General features: G+C 39.4%; 1 protein-coding gene across 1 annotated transcript in view; it reads left to right on the forward strand.

Moving 5' to 3' along the window:
- ctnna2 (catenin (cadherin-associated protein), alpha 2) overlaps positions 1–18,291 on the forward strand; it is a 265,719-nt gene that overhangs the window by 20,225 nt on the left and 227,203 nt on the right. The window lies entirely within an intron of this gene.

Below are 18,291 nucleotides of genomic sequence, written 5' to 3' on the forward strand. Positions count from 1 at the left end.
AAGACTGAGTCAGAGCTGTTGAATTCTGCAACCCGTGTGGGACATTTTAACTTAACAGTGGTCAGTACAGAAGGAAGCTGGTGCCGTCTGACAGAGTCGTGGGCCCACTGCCAAAAGTGCCAAAAATAGATACAGGACCACGAGTCTTTCTTATTTATTTATTGTTTTTACATCATGTGGATGACCCGATGCATGGGTTTCACTTATCTGGGGAAGACATGGCATCAGAATAGCATGGGTAATGTTCTGTAACTTGTGTCCCCACATTCATGTAGATGTTACTTTAACACCTGTCCCATACCAACACATTGATGCCGACCAACACCCCGTCAAGGAAACAATATTCCCTAATGGCAGTCTCTTTCAGCTGGATAATGCTCCTGCCCTTACTGCAGAAATGGCTGAGGAATGGTTGGAGGAGCACAAGAAGAAAGCTGTCTGTTTGGCCTCGAGGTTCCCCAGACCTCTATCCAATCGAGCTTTTGTAGGACGTGCTGGACAGCGTCCCCCCGCCTCTAAATGTACAGCTGATAGATCTTGGGCCAGATACCATAGTATGCCTTCTGAGGTTTAGTGGAGCCAGTGTCTTGACAGGTTAGGGCTGTTTCGTTTAGACAGGTTTTTATAATGCGACAGCTGATCATATGCAAATTCCATATGCAAATTTCTTCATGTAATATTGAGCAATGTAGAAAACCAGCTATAAGTCAAAATATATCATAAAGAAATAAAAATCAATCATTCTTATGTTTAGGGAAATAGTTTAACTCTTCCTCCGTCGGGGAAAGCTGGATGGTTACCTGATGGGTATGATGTCATATCCCTATCTGGAACAATACTATAGACTAGCAAAGTGGTGACATTGATGCAATCGATGAGTGCACTCGCAGTCTCCCTCCGTGGTCTCACAATTTTCCATCAACTGAAACAGGCTTTTTATCGAACATTTAAATCAAAATCAACCCTTCTGTTAAACTAATGCTAGGGGGCTGCAGCGTTGCTATGGCCGTCATCTTCTCCTTAATCTTTTTCCATCACTGCTTTAATTTAATCCTTCGAAGAGCTGTTATTCTTTTGTTGCTTCTGCGTCACAGTATATATCTTAGTGGCATCGTGTGATATCTCAATTTGTGCAATTCTGAAGAATGCGTCTTTTTTCACTTTCAATTACATTTTCATTCTTTTAGGTGACCACTCATTCTCAAACGTGTTGTTTTTCTCCTTCTTCATGGTCAAACCCTGCATAGAGATGACAATGAAGGCACTGGCTGAAATGTAAACCCATGTAGACTTTTTAGCAGCAAACATTTTGATGTGTAAGAGTAATAAAAGTATATATGATTCATTTGATTAATCCGTTTTTGTCGCACTGTAATGGCTTGAATGGTGAAACATTTAGTATGACTAGACATCCGCTCTAAAAAAAGTTTTTTTTTTTATTTTAATTTTTTTTTATTCTGAGCCCAGCATGGATCTGACAGCTAACAGAATATTTACCCTGAAACTGTCCTGTGCCTGAGGCCACTGTTTTAAAATGAATTTTAACCCATTCTCGATGTTCAGATGATATAAATGCCACAGTTTCAAACAGAAGCATTAAATTTGTCTTGACTCCTGACAAGCTCTCCCAGTGATTCTTCGTACATCATTACATGTGGTACACATGTAATGATTTGATGGAGTGCCGGCAAAACTTTGTGTCTAACTTCTGATGACTACAGAAGATACTACCATGCGTTTTCAGCTATACTTTTCAGTATGCATGATTATGCTTGCAACTGAAATTGTGTTGTTTTTTTCTTTTTCTCCTTTTATTGAATATAAGCAATGGAACTTATGACTCTCGTCCATACATGTAGTCTACATTTATTTACATTGCAATAGACCAGCAAAAAAAAAAAAAAAAGCCACTTCAACTTTTTCTGGTGCCTCCTTAAAACCCAAAACAAAATCTGGAAGACTTAATTGCAGACTCAAGATGGGATTGCATCCGTGTATTCCAGAAAACCATCCTTGGCAGGAATCCAGTTTCTCTAGTAAAGTTTAACAAACCTGCTTCTTTGCAGTTTGTGGCTGACCCACAGACACTAGTAGATACTAGATTTGTAATAGCGACATTTACTCACTTTTGCTTATAAATCAGTACTCTTTGCTTGCAAGTTAAAAGGTTTTGCTTGTGAGTTCAACAGTAGTTAATGTGCAGGGCCTACACTAATGGATGAGAGAGGAGTTTCTGTTGGTGGGCTGCTCCAGAGCAGGCTACGCCGTCTGTTACACCCACAGTTCCTTTGCTTTATGAGGATGTAACTTGATAGTCTATTACTTTTTTAAATTTGATTCATTAATAAAGACACAAATGTAACTCCATAAGAGATTTTTAAATTTGAGTTTAAGAAGCATTATCAAGCTCTACCTAGTAGAACATCAGTTGTTGACCTGCACTCCAGTTTTTGAAGATACAATGTTTTTAATGATATAAATATTCAACATCAAATGAGACAACATGATCAACAAAGGGGCTGGGAAGTTTTTTTTTAATAGGCCCTGTGACAGCATGCATCATATGTTGAATCAACTGAAATGGTTCTGAATAAAGTAAAGATGTGGTGCTGCATAATTTTTATGTAACATTAAGCAAAGTATGAATCCTGATCATCCTTGAGCCCATAATTACTTGTTTGATTTTTTTTTTTTTTTTTTTTCCAGTTAGTTGATTCTTTTTCTGAAGCAGCTTATTTTGTGTTTCCAGTCATAGACCAAGATTCAGTTCTGGAAAATCACCAAAATACTAATTAGTCAGAGGAGGAATCAAATATTTTCCAGCCAAGAAAAGTCCAGTGATGAAAGCAGAACCATTGATTTCCAGTCTGATTTTTCTCTCTGTCCGTCCATCCATCCATTCATCCATAACCCATTCAGTAAGGGTGCTGAAGAGATGGCTGAATATGAGCAGAATTTGATGATGTCACCAAAGTTTCACTCCTGATTCTTTTTTCAGAGGCTTCTTTAGCTTGAGTTATTGCTGGTAATGAAACATCACTATCCATCTCCTTATCCCCAACTGTATAATTTTATAGGATTTGGGCTTATATCCTCTAATTGGATTACATTAAAGCGTCTAATAAGGCACTATTGCTGCTTGCTTGGAGGAAACTCAGACTTCTTTATCACACTAGCTGGAGTTAAAATAAATAAATCAATAAATGTATATATATAGTAAATACATTGAAAGATGATTTGAGCTGGAATTAGCAGATAAATCCATAAATCCAACACCTAGTGGACTTCCATTTGAAGTTTTTTTCTTCTTTTTTTTCTGTCAGCTATATCCTGTAAATTATCTTCATGAGTGGTCATCAAAGTGACAGGTCGGTAATTTCTTAATGTTAGGAGGAATTAAGGTTGATGAGCATTTATGTTAATATCTATGCCAATGGTTGTCTGTCCCTACAGAAAATTATGTCTGTGCTTTAGTTTTTTTTTTAATAATGAGTCTTAACTTTGACGGCTTAATTTTCTTTGGTGAAATAAACAGTTTGCAACAGTGATCCCAGGATTGATTCAGACAGTCTCATCCCGAGAATGTGACAAATGCACAAAGCTTCCCAATTTAGTCAGAAAGAATTGTATGCAGGCTTTTTGTCAGGCAGGTGTAGAAATAATAATCTTCTGTTTCTGTCATTGTTATGATCTTGCAGAGTTTTCCCAGCAGTCGCCTGACACTGAGATTAAAACAAAGAGATTTGGTGGAATTTCTCCTCTGATGGCTTTTTATTTAATGACCTGTCATTCACTTTCTCTTTCATCTGACTGTCACAGTTTTGTGAATTGATGGATTTTACAGTTAATATTGACTCATTATTCCCACATCCCAAAATAATGACTCTGTACTCCTGTGGGAATAAGCAAAATGGCTTTGATAGTCAAACTTTTTCACTATTGTATTGTATTTTTTGGATATGAACAAGACACTATGATTGTTTTCCTGTCAATTTGGATGATTGTGTGTGTGTGTGTGTGCTTTGGACAGAATCAAAGGTTGCTTCAGGTGGCTAGACATACAGGTTCACCCTGACATTGCATGACAGAAGGCTCATTCATCACAGCCAAGCCTCTCTTACCACTGCTAGAGTACCGAGAAAGTTCAGTGCTTTATCACTGTGTGAAGGCAGCATGCTGCTGATATTGTAAACATTTTATACTTCAGACAATAGCAATTTTTTTTTTTTATTACGCGGAAGTGTCCTTAAGAGGCAAGTGGGGGGAAAAAAAAAAAAAAAAACAATAGTAGAAGTTTACTTTCATTTACTCCACTCTGTCTACTGCAGTCAGGACTTTATGGATGTTGGTGTGGAAACATCCAAGAACAAAAAACAGCTGACCAGAACAGTAAACATGGCTAATAAAAACAGCCAGGCATTTGTGAAATCACAACAAACTGTAAAGCAGAAGCGCTTACTGTGTGTACACATTGCCCTGGGAGTAAAAGTACGAGAATTAGAAAGTATATGCTGTGAGATACTGCCTCACTGATTTTAATTATATATCATGTTAAACACATTTAAAAAAATAAAGATGCACTATTGTTTCAACTTAGTCATAACTGCACCATTCTGCTGTTTTTATTTCATCTTAAAAAGGGACATCTTTAAATTCTGACAGTGGATTTAGTGTAGACATGGGGGCAGGTCTACATGTACAGACAGTGAGACTTCCCACGCCGTGATATTTTAGTGCATGTACGGCAGAGACGACAGATTTGGATTTGCACTTCTGGTAAGTGTGCTGATCCCAGAACTTGTAAATCTTACCTCATCCTGTCAGTCTCTCTAATCGTTTTTTAGTAGGAGCTACAAATGAGGTGAAACTCCAACTTAAATATTCAGGGTGAAAGGGTAAATCAAACCTCACATTTTTACTCTCATCAGTGAAAATGACGCCCACCCTCCCGTCTACCTTCCTCTGCCTCTGTCTGTGTCTCTTCTTTCATCTTCTCATTTCCTTTTTTTGATTAGTTAGCATTTGTCTCTGTTTCATCTTGATCAGCTTTGTGATACACAAAAAGATGTTTTGTTTATCTGTCCTTGCTGTGCTTCATTTGTTTAATTGGTGCCTGTTGTAGTTCCTTTTCCATGAACGACCGAGATGGGACAACCCACCACCACCTCATAAATAAATAATTACATTGTTGATAGGAGTTAGATATTGCTTTAATATTTGGCTGGTTGCTTATAACTTTCAAGAAAACAACCGTGGGTTTATTTCTTTTTTTTATTTTTATTAATTCAGGTCAATAATAAAAAAAAACATCTGCCACATTTGTTATAGCATCAACCAAATACCCTTCAAAAATCTAAATTTAAATTCTGGCCTGATATAAATTGTGACAATAATTAAAATATAGGTCCTCAACATTATATCCCTGAATATTTGCTTTTGGATTGAATACTATACTTTCTAAATTTTCAATTAAAATCCAAGAGCAAATTTTTGTGTTGATCCACCATTAGTGTAATGCCCTGTCATTGTAAATATCATTTATTCAGGATGAATGTTGAAGATGCATTGGTTTATTGGCTGACTGATTTCCTGACATGCATGCAAATTTGATTATATATGATTGATGCTTCAAGAGCCTTGCGTTGTTTTGAATTTAGAGAGATCTGCAAATGAAACATGAAAAGTATTCATGCTTACAGGGTTAAAACATGACATTTGTATCAGTTGTGCATAAACAAAGTGGATTTACCCCCTGATCTCTCTGCCCTAATTCTGCTTCTTGGATGGGATTTCCACCGTTGGGATGTTTGGTGGTTGAAATGACATTCTGCCTCCATTAGATGAAGGGAAGAGCCTCTCTGCAGTACTCTCTGCTCAGTTTGTTGGACCAGAGAGTGCTGTCAGTCCATTCCTGAGTTATGATTTCTGTCTTCGGGGGTGTATGAGCACCCCCCTCCCCCCATTGGCTGCTGCTGATACTCTAACATGGATTCATTCATGGTGAGTCGCCTTATCAGTGTCAGTGCAACTTGCTCTTCTTAATGCTTGATCTCAGAAGTCATCACTTATGTATTTTAAAAGGGCTGCACACCGGTCTATGCTACATGAATAGATGATTCTGGTCCAGCACTTGGTGTACATCTTCAAATTGGACAGTTAGGAGCTGTTTCTGAATTTGTACAGAAAAAGTTGTGCCTTGTTGAAAGTTTCTGATATCGTAGAAGAATATATTACAACATGAGTACAGCGCAGTCTTTCTTAGGGCTGGTCAACGTTTGCAGGAGGTTGTTTGGTAGACACAACAGAAAGGCATCATCGCTGATGTATTCAGATTTCTTTAGGATTGCTTGCTTGTCTGGTTGAAAGCCATTTTGCTTCGGCATGAAGGCATCTTGGCATATTTGACCCTGGCTCCTGGCGGTGAGTTAGCACAGCACCTGAATGGGAGAATTGGCTGTCAGCAGTGGATGCTTTAACCCCCTTTGTTTCTGTAAATCATCCAAGGCTAAGGTTTGGCTCCGAGTGTTGGTTGGCACCTGGTGCACGCACACACACACACACACACACACACACACACACACACACACATATACATATGCATACACACTCACACACACTCAAGTCAAAGGGGCTTAACATAAAGGGAGGGGAGACAACGGTGGCAGGGGGATTAAGGCTTCACGCTGCATCACTGTCATAATCCATTAAGCTAGTGGAAAAGGAGGAAGTCTGGACCTCAAACAGACACTTTTCAGAGACAAGAAGTGATGCTGTACTTCACCTCAGAGTTTTACTGGAACCAAGCAGCAGCTTTTCTCAACGTTGGGTAAATTTGGATACTGCTACTGGAGGCAAACTGAAAATGGGGAGGGATAATTTAAGGAATACATACAGTGGCATCTTTTTTAACAGTGGTGGCATATTACTTTTCAGGGAATAACAATGTCTTTGTGCAATGCCTTTAAGTTGTATCAGAAACAATTTCAATGCTGCTACATACTTACTGAGGTATCCATTATTGAAAATAATACCCAAGATCCCAGACGCACAGTACAGATGTGTGTAACACATTTTCCTCTTCATCATTTTCAAAATGTAAGAGTGAAAAAGCAGAGGAAGAGCTCACAGGATTTGAAGATGTGAAGTCCTCGACTCTTTGCACTCTTTCCTATGCCTGGTTTGAATGTGGATGACAGTGTAAGAGGCTTCGATCCCTGTGAGAGGTAGCGATGTTCAAAGGCTGTCTGGAACCTGTACCTCTTGGAGTGCTCCTCATTGGACACGCTCCATGTTACAGCAAGCGCTCCTTAAATTAAGTTTAAGGTGGAAGCGGGGGATTGAAATACACAGTAAAACAGTTGTGTCTTGTCAATTGCCAAGATATAGTTTATAGATAACATGACACCAAGGGGTAAATAATGATGTTTGACATTAAGATCAAATTTTGGGGTGGCACACATGCGTTTAGGATGTTTAACACACGGGCATCATGAATAAAATATTACAAAAGTTTCATCTTGCCTTGTTCCATCTTTGGTGTGCTTATGTAACTGGTGACACATTTGGGATCCTTTATCGCGGGCTCGGTTGGTCGGTTGGTCCTGCCTTCCACATTTTTGTGACATTAGCTCAGTTCTCTGAAGTTTGTGCTGACTCACTCTCGTGCTCCCCCGTGCATGGTTTAGCTTTTATTTTTGCAATCCCTTTTTTTGCCTTACAACATGTTTAACCAAACACTTTGCTTCATAGCACATTACATGCATGCTCAAAATTTGTGGGGATAAAAAAAAAAAAAAAAAAAAAAAAAAGACATGCTAAAACTGCAGTTCTTTAATGGGCGCCTTGAGGCTGGCTTCAAAAATGAGTCCCCTCCGTAGACTCCCATGTTAAGTTACTCCACTTGACATGAAAGGTGATTTTTAATAAATCCCAACTGTATACAGTGACAGCCGTGTATCCTTCTAATCCGCTCGCTGTCCATCAGACACCACTGCTAATTTGAGCCACGAAACAAGAGCTCTCTGCCCTTTGTAGGATTATAATTATAATTCGCTTATAATTTGCCCTCATACTTACATTTGAAAAGATGACTGGTGTATTTATTCATCAGTTAATCTGTGGCCTCCCACCTACCCACGTATGATGCATGAATCTTCTTGTCCACACACACACACAGATTTTATTACAGTCACACTAATGATGAAAAGAAAGTTGAAGTAGTAGGTAACATTTTATTTTTTGCCTGGTAACATGATGAGGATGACAGCGATGCACTGCTCCCCACTTCCTTCTCATTTTCTCCACCAGTGCTTTGGGGTCAGTTCTGTGTCATGCTACTCCTTAAAGATGTGTTCATCTTTCTTAAGGCTGTATTTTCCAACACCTTGCTATATCAGCATATGGCTTGCTTTGGGGTTCTGAACAGCAGCCATGAACAGGTTGCCCAGATCAGAAGAGACTGCCCTTCAGGTTGTAGCATTAAAAACAATCCCAACATTGCTATTCTACGTGTCATTTTACGAGATAGCAGATAATCAAACAGATTGCTCATTGCCAAAGCCACTGAAGTGCCTGGGCTAAATAAACACATTTCCACATTTTTAGTAAGTGAGAGTCAACCGTGGTGTCGTGACAGGAAGCCAGTGTTTACAGAACCAGGACATTAAAATTGAAGCAGATACCTTCACAGAATTCATCCAGCATTTATTTTCTTATTGAAAAATGTGCATTTCCTTCTGTGCCATGTCAAAACATCCATAAATTTGGGGGATATTGACAGCTTGAGGAATAAATGGATATATGTTGTGTGTCCTTATGCTTTGTCAGCCAACTATGTTGGACTATGGCCTTGAAGCAAAAACTCTTTACTGTATGTTTTATCAGAAAAGCCTCAGGCGGTTGAAAGAAAACAGAAACATCCCATTTTGAAGATGGACTTTTCTCTTTTCTTCATACAATTAATTTGCCAAATTAAATATTGCCTAAGTAAGATACTCCATGCATATGAGGTGTTTTTTGTCGGGGGTGGGGGCGGGGGTTTGAGATGATAAAACAATACATTTGCAGAGTACTCTTTCAATCCTTGTCAAACTGACAGCGACGTCAAGGCTAACGAACAGATTGTACTTGGATCTAGTAAACATTTTGTCTTTATCGTCAGGGACAAAAGAAAGGATTGTATTTTTTTTTTTTTTATCCTTTCTTCTTATAAATCGATGGTAGATTCCCACATTTCCAAATCATCAAAAGTAAATGGTTCAAGATAAAAGCTACCTCTTTTTATTTGAGCGTGTCATATGTCTAACTACAATGGATTCATTTCATTTTGGACACTATCTGTAATATATATTATTTTTAATTCAAGACAAATCTGATTCATTCATTTAATCTGAATTAATCATTAATCTGAATTTCAGCAATCACAAAGTTTCTATTGAAAAGTTTATCCTGATTTGCATATTTTTGCTTAATCTTCTTTTCAGTTGCCATCTTTCAACTCTGTATTGTTCCTGAAACTCAAGTTCAAGTTCCCTCATTCCTCCCACAAAGACGATATTTAAAACATTTATTAATAAGGGCGAGAGTGCGTCACATTTTCTAAATTTGCTGCCTATCCCTTCCCTGAGAGCCGTGGGAGCATCAGAGGCCACTGTTCTCAGTAATGTCTAGAATTTGTGAACGAGGACTTTAAAGTGACAGGTTTTCACTAAACTATGCTCACCAATATTACATCTGCACTGTTCTGCCTCATTCGATTTTTGTGGAGTTTGTGGACCAGCTCAAATGCAGAATTACTTAATTACTGTGTGCTGTGGAGATCAGTAGCAGATACTCTTACATGAAATACAGTTGATCTGTTTGGGATCTTTAAAGGCTGCTGACAGTGGACCAGCAGAGGTTTTCTTCCCCTCCTCTGTCTTGTCCATATGAGGTGTATTTGTTTTTGAGGAATACAGATGTAATCTAAATGAGACTGAAAAGCCAAAAATCTGTGGCAGTGTGTTGTTACTCTGTCCAGGCTTTATCCCATTATATACTTTTTTAATTTCCTTTCTCTCCCTGGTCTCCAGACAGCCGTTCTCTTGCCAGATGACCTACACTTATAACTTGAGTTTGCTTCAGCGCTGCTGTTACTTTCCAAGTTCATGATAAAATTGGTTTTAGGCCATGTAGTTTTGCTTTCCAAATCGAGTTTTGTATTTACAGGGAAATTTACTGACCAATATGAGAATATACTTGCTATGGTTTTGGATTGTTCATCATTGGTAAACGTGTTGGAAGTAAATGACTTTGGTTGCATAGAAATGGATAAAGGAGGTTTAATTGAATTCTAGAGATAATATTTTACATACACACACCCTGCTATGAAGTCCTAAGTGTTCTCACATATATGTGTGTGTGTGTGTGTTTCTCGAAGGACCTTGTGAACTAAAGGTCGTTTAGGAACCTGTTGTACGCTAAGAAGATCAGATCACAGATCAACCAGCTGTCATACACCACATAGGGCACCATGTACAGTAGGGCACTTCAGGTTAGTTGACTTGTTATGTTGCAACTTGTCTGAGAGCTATTTCCTTTTGTATTTCCAGATTCCTTGTTACAGAATAAACCAAACTGAGGATTAACCTGAACCTGATGCAGTGATCTGTTCACAGTTACATAGTTACTTTGAGGAAAAATCTAAAAAGGATAATTCCTATAATTATTGGACTTGTGTTGAGTTTGCTGCGTAGTTGTGCACCTAATCGCATAATAAGGATACGGGACATTCAACCTTTGCTGTTCTACTCATTTTTTATTGGAACGGTACTCTCTATAACAGTTAAACATAGGTTTATAAGAGACAGTGGCCTCCAGAGAGTGGAAAAAATAACCTGACCCCTTGCTGTGTCCCAATCGAGAGGCAACCGGTGTTTCTGCAATTAGCGTCATGTGGAAATCCAGCAACGTCCTGGTAATCCATAAACTCAAAGGTCAAATTCACTGTTGCATTACTTCTAGAAAGTAAAAAATTTGCTTGGCCGGCGAGTGTGAAAGTGTGGAGATGTAAATCAAGAGTTGGGTGTGACTGTAGTGCTGGGTTTAAAGCAACGGTTGAGTCCATGGGCCTTTCAGAACACGGGTGAAGACACTGAGATGAGGGGAGAATTGACGTTTTAAGGTTGAAGGTTGATGCGGACCAACACACCTGAGTGCCAGGCTCACTGAACTGGGGTGTGCTGAAAAGGGGCTCTGAAATAATGGGGAGTGAAGAGCTTAGTCTGCTGAGGGCCATATTTTCCATGGATATGTTCGGTCCAAACCTTATTATGGTGTGGGAATGGTATTCTCACACACTGCTTTGAGCTACTTTTTGTGCGTTTCCACACTAATTTCTTTGACATTGATCTTTGTGACCATACCTCACACTTGAAGCCATTTTAGACAGCTTTTATGTGGTTTGTCTTTGAAGTAAGCAGCCTTTCAGATGGCATATATTTTGGCAATTGTTATGAAGATTATCCACTGAACCCCAAGGCTTGGTATGCAAAAAATGAAAGTCAAATGAGGACCTATTGGCATTTTGACTGAAAATACACTTTTTAAAATTTCCTATCTTCATATTTTTAGTTGGAGCTTGTGAGTTAAAAATAATTTGTTGTTGCTAAAATGTTCTAATCGACCAACACAGCGTATTTATTTCAAAGCCAACTTTTTTTTTTGTGCAGCTGTTGTTTTGTCTGCCTTAGATTAGGTCCCCAAACACTAATCATTACCTTTTTTTCCACATATGAGATGAATAGTATTTTTAGGTCGTTTTTTGGCATCAAAACAATTTGTTCTATTTTTTTTGTTTGTTTATTTGTTTGTTTTGTTCTACTGTTCTCAACCTTTTCTCTTCGGTGTGCTCATAGAGAACAATGTGCCGCAGGCGATTGTTGGATCCAGGGTTGGCTGCTGCACTGGACACTCTGTGGAAGGTTTCGGCTCTATGTGTTTGAATGGGTACGAATTTGTCCTCACGAAACATGAAGTGGCTTAAAGCCGGTCCACCTGGAAAGCACCACCAGCATTTATTGACCCCCTTCCGCTCTATTAACTGCAAATCAGAAATGTAAAAAATGAATGGGGTACGTTCGGTGAGAAGGAAAAGATGTATGTGGTTAGAATGATAATGAAGGAGTAGGAGGATCAAAAAGAGACGTTAAAATGGGCTAAGAGGGTTTCTAATGAGGAAATATTCAGGGGAGAACTAAAGTCTCAAAGTAGAAGGAATGTGAGAATCATTACTGCAGCTTATATTGTTGTTTTGCTGTAGAAAAATCAAGATGCCCGGATGTCTTTAAAGGTAAAATGTCCCCAAAATAAAACTTCAAGTAGTTGGTTAAGCCTAATAGATGAGATAAGTAGCAAGAATAAAAATACTCACCAGCCAGTCAGCCATGTTCACGTGATTTTGTTTCCCCCTCATATCTGTCATTGTGTGGTGCTGTTCCTCTCTAACATTCACCTCTGAGCTTTAAAACTACGCATGCTTTCAGATTTATGAGGATTTGGCTGCCAGTAAGCAACCAAAGAGAATGTCAGAGCGCGGCAGTCTTGCAACCCTTCTTTGCCACTCAGAAACACATTCAGGTACCGAGGGTTATACTCACTCATCTTCACTGCTCTGCACATTAGCACTTCACTTCAAGGAAATAATATAGTGCCGGAGTAGTGCTTCTATATATGTGTATATATATATATATACATATATATATATATAGGTCGCTTGACAATTGTCCTTCTCACAGCTAGGTGACTTATTCAAACCACTTGAAGAGGAAACTGTGAATGTAGAGGCCCCCCTTTCTTCATTTTCCTCATGAGCTTCTGCACACATGATGCACCTTACCCATGGGCATAAATGGCCACATACATTTTTAACAGGGAGCATTGTCTATTGTATGCCGCTGAGTGAAGGGGGTGGGGCTGCCAGAGCAATTTCTCCAGAGCTGCGCATGTGTTTGCTTGATCGTGCATGTGCATAGCTGACTTCACGTGCGAGCATGCACACACACGCACATGAACTTCCCTAATGTTCAACAGTTAAAGCGCATCACTCATCTGTTGGATGTGAGTCGCAGAGGCTGAAGGCGGAAAATTGAATGGCTACGCAGTGCCACAGGGATTTACTACTGAGTGGAGAGTCCAATGGCCGGGGCTCTGAAGAGGAAAGGCAGTATGGCATTTAATAGTATTGATCAGCAATAAAATGGGAGGGCAAGGCACAACAAATCTTTATGTCCAAAGGTAAGGGTATCCTTACTATTGCTTCAGTATAATCACTTATCACGTATTTCTTTTTAACTGATTCCTGTTTCAGCCTTCAGATGGGAGACAGCGGGAATGTCCTCATACTGCAAGAGAAAAAAACAACAAAAAAAAAAAATAACTACTGCCCAGCATTTTAAAGGCTGCTATAACAATTCAACATGCTTTAGTTTGTTTTTGTTGGGATGAGTTTCACTCACCAACATCTCAGTGCACTATTTCAGTGTCTTGTGACGATGGAAGTTCACTTCTAATTGAGAAAATTTGTGTTCCAATCAGAGGTGAACTTCCATTTGAGAGTTGCAGTAAAAAATCCTGCATAGCTTGAGGCTAAGTTAGTGCGTCCAGGCAGTGACATGACTGCTGATGGTGGAGGGGGAAGAAGTAAATAGACTTGGACATGGTTCAGTTGAAGATGGGAAAACAGCATGAAATGTGATGCCACATACTGCATGAACCAAGCTAAGCTTCTTCCTCTCTGGGTTTAAGGAATTTACCGTATTTCAGTTCCAGGAGAGTTAATTCAGCATATGGCAAAATGTGACCGTAACAGCACTTTGCCATGGCTGACCCTTGCCAGTCCTTGACTTAGCCAAGCACTTAAAGTTCTCCCATCATAAAAATCCTGTGATTTGTATTTACACTTTACCTTCTCTCTTCTCTAGACCTTTACTTTTCCTCTAATCGACATCAGCTTGAGAAAGCTGCACACATCTGTCTTTGTAACCTACATTTAATCAGTCCACGTAAATATTTAGCAAGATATTCAAATTAAGTCAGTCATCCCTGCCCCTTCTACCCGACAGATAATGAGTCAGCAGCAGCCCCGACCCCCCATTCCCCTCTCTGTCCCAATGAAGACGGCAACATTGTGTAGAATGACACGCCAGTTAGCATCATTGCAGGGGAGTATGTGTACTTTTCTCTTGCTCTTTTTATCATTACCAAAAAGAAAACAAAATGATTTTGTATGACAGGAATTGAAAGACTAATAATATCTCAGAAACGAATAGCCTCTTACATTGTGTCCTGAGTGCTGGAAATACCAAGTGGCCTAATTCAGCCTGCGTTAAAGTGACAGGAAATATTAAATTAATCCAGTTAGATGCTTTCAGTGTCGATGGGCATAGAAGGGAGACGGGCGGGCTTTCGGTTTAAAAAAAACAAAAAAAAACAAGAAAACTTGCTCATCATGGGGGAAAGAAAAAATCAGGCTGCGTTTTTTTTTTTTTTGTTTTTGTTTTTCTTCCTTTAAGCCCTGTTTTGTGTCTGCTTGAGTATGGCTGAGCGATTTTGAGGGGGGGCATTTTATTTTCCATTGTGTCTGCGTCAAGGTTCTGCGTCTTTCTTAACCATTGACCGTGTCTTGATGTCTCTCTGTGGTCATCTCTCTGTGTGTTTGTCAACAACTGGGAATTTTTTGATGGCAGAGCATTGACCCAGGAATTGCTGGTGTTCAGCATTCGCAGCGATTAAGTGTGTAATCTATGAAATGGCTCTTATTTCAGTGTAGACCAATTTTCAGTGTTCGCCTTTCACGGTCGCTTCATTACTGCAGTTGTGCCCACAATGTGATGGCAGATTAACAATAGCAGAAACGAGAACAGTGAAACGGGTCGGAGGGAAAAAAGTCTCTTTGTGCCTTTGAAATTCACAATGGGAATGCAAAAAAAAGATGACCTTCATCGTCATAGAATGAATGTCATTGTTGAAGACACACCCTTGAAGCTACATTTTTTTTATTGTTGAAAGCCATCAAGTAGGCAGGCTGGACTTATGGAGTCTCAACACATTCACAAATAATTAATAACTGTTAATCATTTAATAATGCTTCACGTCATTTACTAACATTTGCTGCATTTGCGTGTTGCATGTAGCAAGCATGTAACCAGAAGTAAATAATGTAGCACATATGGTCTTACTGTGTCAGAAGTATGAGCTTTACTTTATACGTTGAGTAGTAATTCAGCTAATCCTTATGACGATGAAAATGCCAATGTCATTAATGAGTGAGGGTGAGCTGGAGGGGACACTCAGATCCAGACCACAGATCCAGAACCATTAGACTTTGTTTCTTCTTTGTTCACTTATAAAACTTTAATTCCTGCTGGCAAATCACTAGAATAGTTGGTATCCGGCTTGCTTTTGTGTAAACCAGCAGCTGACATTGATAAATCTGCCACAAACATGCCTCTGCTAACAAAACAGCAGATCTCTGTTTTTAAACACAAATGAAGAAAAGCTCTTTGTCCAGCCATACATTTATATGTAATTAGTAATATGTAGAATGTAATATGAATATATCAGCACAAGGGAAATGCCACTGTTTACATTTGGCCTCTGTGGTCACATCAAACTTTCTGAGCCAGTATCTCCCCTGCAAAACATGCTGCTCTGCATCTCTCATCAGGCAAGGACTGCACCTCCTCCTTCAGTTGGCCGTGAATATCTTTTATCTTGTTACATCTTCAAACAGAACAAACTCATAAAATCCTCATTCTTTCTCTCACTCTTTTTTATAATCCATCCTCCCAGTGTATGTTCAGCTATATCATTTTATTTTTCTATAATGTTGCTCAAATGTTGACGTCGTCGTAGTCTTCAGCCTATTGTCCCTGTTGAATGATCCCTATATACACTGAGTGAAAGCCAAACGATTAATTGGCTTAAGTAATAGTGGCAGGCCAGTTTACTCGTTTGTGCTCCAAGATATTAGGCCTGTGACAGACATATGGAGCTCAGTGTCTTTCGACATTGCCTGGTGGTATATAGGAGTTCGGCCTTCTTTGTAAGGATGCCGTGTCCCAGTAGTCTCAGCTAAAAGCTGAGTGAGCGAGTAATGCAACTTGTGGCCTCATGGAAATAACCCCTGTATGGTCTTGCATAAAATCCAAACAGTGCTGCTAATATACATGATAAATGGGCTTGCCCATGGCCAATTACCAACTGGCAGCAAAGGGCAAGGCTGCCTTGCCGGGACACTGAATTTATTTTATCTTGTATTAGGCCACATTTAGATGCATGAAGCAGACATTACTGTGCCCCATTTTGTTTCTTTTCTGAAACTACTTTTGTTTCTACCTTCTTTCCTGAGGGACCCATATAATTAGCCTGTGTGTGGAGTTCTTGTTTTGTGCTCTCAATAGGCACTGAAGCATTCAGTCTTTTTTATGTTTACGTCGTGACATGAACATCAGAGCCTGATGACCGACATTTTAGTTGACCACAGTACGGCTGCAATCATATATGATGACATAAGCCAGGGCCTGTACCGTGTTTGCTTTTTTCCACACAGGGGGTAGGATGTACAGGATTATGTTTGATATTACACAGATCACTAAAGTTATTTAGTGAAATTCTGGAACTTTCTGACTAAAAGCACAGTGCATTAGGTTTGCAATGTATTGCAAGTCTATCACTTGGCGAACTCTAAATGCTACTGCTAACCCTAACCCTTTTTAACCTACTCAAGTCAGATGTATTTATATAGCCCCAAATCATAACAAAGTTACATCGAGGCACTTTACTCTCATTATATATTCTCTTTTTCAAATTGATCAACCAGAAGGGCATTGATTTCAAAGTAAAATATACTAATTTATGTAACAAATGTAAAAAATTTAATGTATCCCGATACCAACATTTTTGTTTCGAAATCGGATTGACCAGGCTTTTTATATTTTGTGGTCATTTTCTTTCGAAGCTGAAATATTTCCAAATTGCGCTGCGGGTGCCGTCTTTATCCAGGAGTTGTAGCTTGTCAGGTGTTGCATCAGCAGCCATTATCTCTCACTCTTTCTCTGCACTGTCTTTATTCTCGTTGTTGACAGTCACCATGGGCTCAGCTCATATTACAAAGTGTTGATTCCTGCAACTCCACACGGCAGCATCAACGCTATCAGTAGAGACAAGTGCAGAGCAAAAAGTATTTTTTTTGATGCTTTAGCACCGCAGTGCTTATTAATTACCTGTATTCTGTACAACACTAGAAAAAGTGCAAAAGTTTTCAGGATTACTGTGCGTTTCTGAAGAATCATGAGTGTGTTGGAAATATTGTCATTATCTTTCAGACATCCTCACTGCCTGCAGTGCAGTAGGTTTGCATCACGTTGCAGTGTGATGTAAGCAGGACCTGAAGGCTGTCAGTATTGAGCAAAATGTTAACCAATCAGGCTATTTGTCATCTGCTGTGTCACCAGTGACAGTGAAAGTGACACTGATGAAACTTGAATGGAAGTTGTGGTGTCTCGAGGATGTCAAAATGTAACTTCATTCAGCCTGAAACAGAAGCGCCGTCTCTTCTTCCTGCAGTGTTTGTCTCTGCCAGCGAAGCTTGTGATGCCTCGTCCTCTTCCAGTCTATGTAGGTCCTCCATAACAGTTCTCCATCTATACTTCTGGAAGTGTCCTGCAGCATGTGAAACTCTTTGCTCAGAAGACCAATTAACATCAAAGTTTAATTACATTCACATTTTATTTCGTCTGCCCCGTGTGCTCTGTGGCATCGGCTAGTTTTGTGTTCAGCTTTGGAATCTGCCTGCAGATTTCCCAGGAACAGGGGAAGTCAGCTTCAGCCCATGCTGTGGGGTTATTGCAGGCATAATTAAATACACATCAAGCTTTTTAAGTCACTGTTGCAGAACAAAACGTCAACAAGCTGAGTGACTGAGTCACTCCCTGTGGAAATCTGCATGACACATACATCTGCCCTATCTGTGTGTTCCACAGCCCCACATTAATGAATAAATGAGCATTTCAAGTGCAGATGATGAATCATGCAGTCGCACGACCCAACGTGTTCTCTTTGTCTTTTGCCATGGAGGAGTAAGACATGACATGACATGACAGAAGTTAAAGATCTCATTAATTCTGAGATTCAGTGAAGATGAAAGAGAATTTTGTGTAGCTGGACAACAAGCTAATGTATCCTTAGAAAGGCAGTGGCTGTGGAGGATGACATCTGGTTTGAAGTCGTTTCGGCCTGCTGTTATTTCTGTAG

The sequence above is a fragment of the Echeneis naucrates genome, chromosome 1 (genome assembly GCF_900963305.1).
Source record: "Echeneis naucrates chromosome 1, fEcheNa1.1, whole genome shotgun sequence".
NCBI lineage: Eukaryota > Metazoa > Chordata > Actinopteri > Carangiformes > Echeneidae > Echeneis > Echeneis naucrates.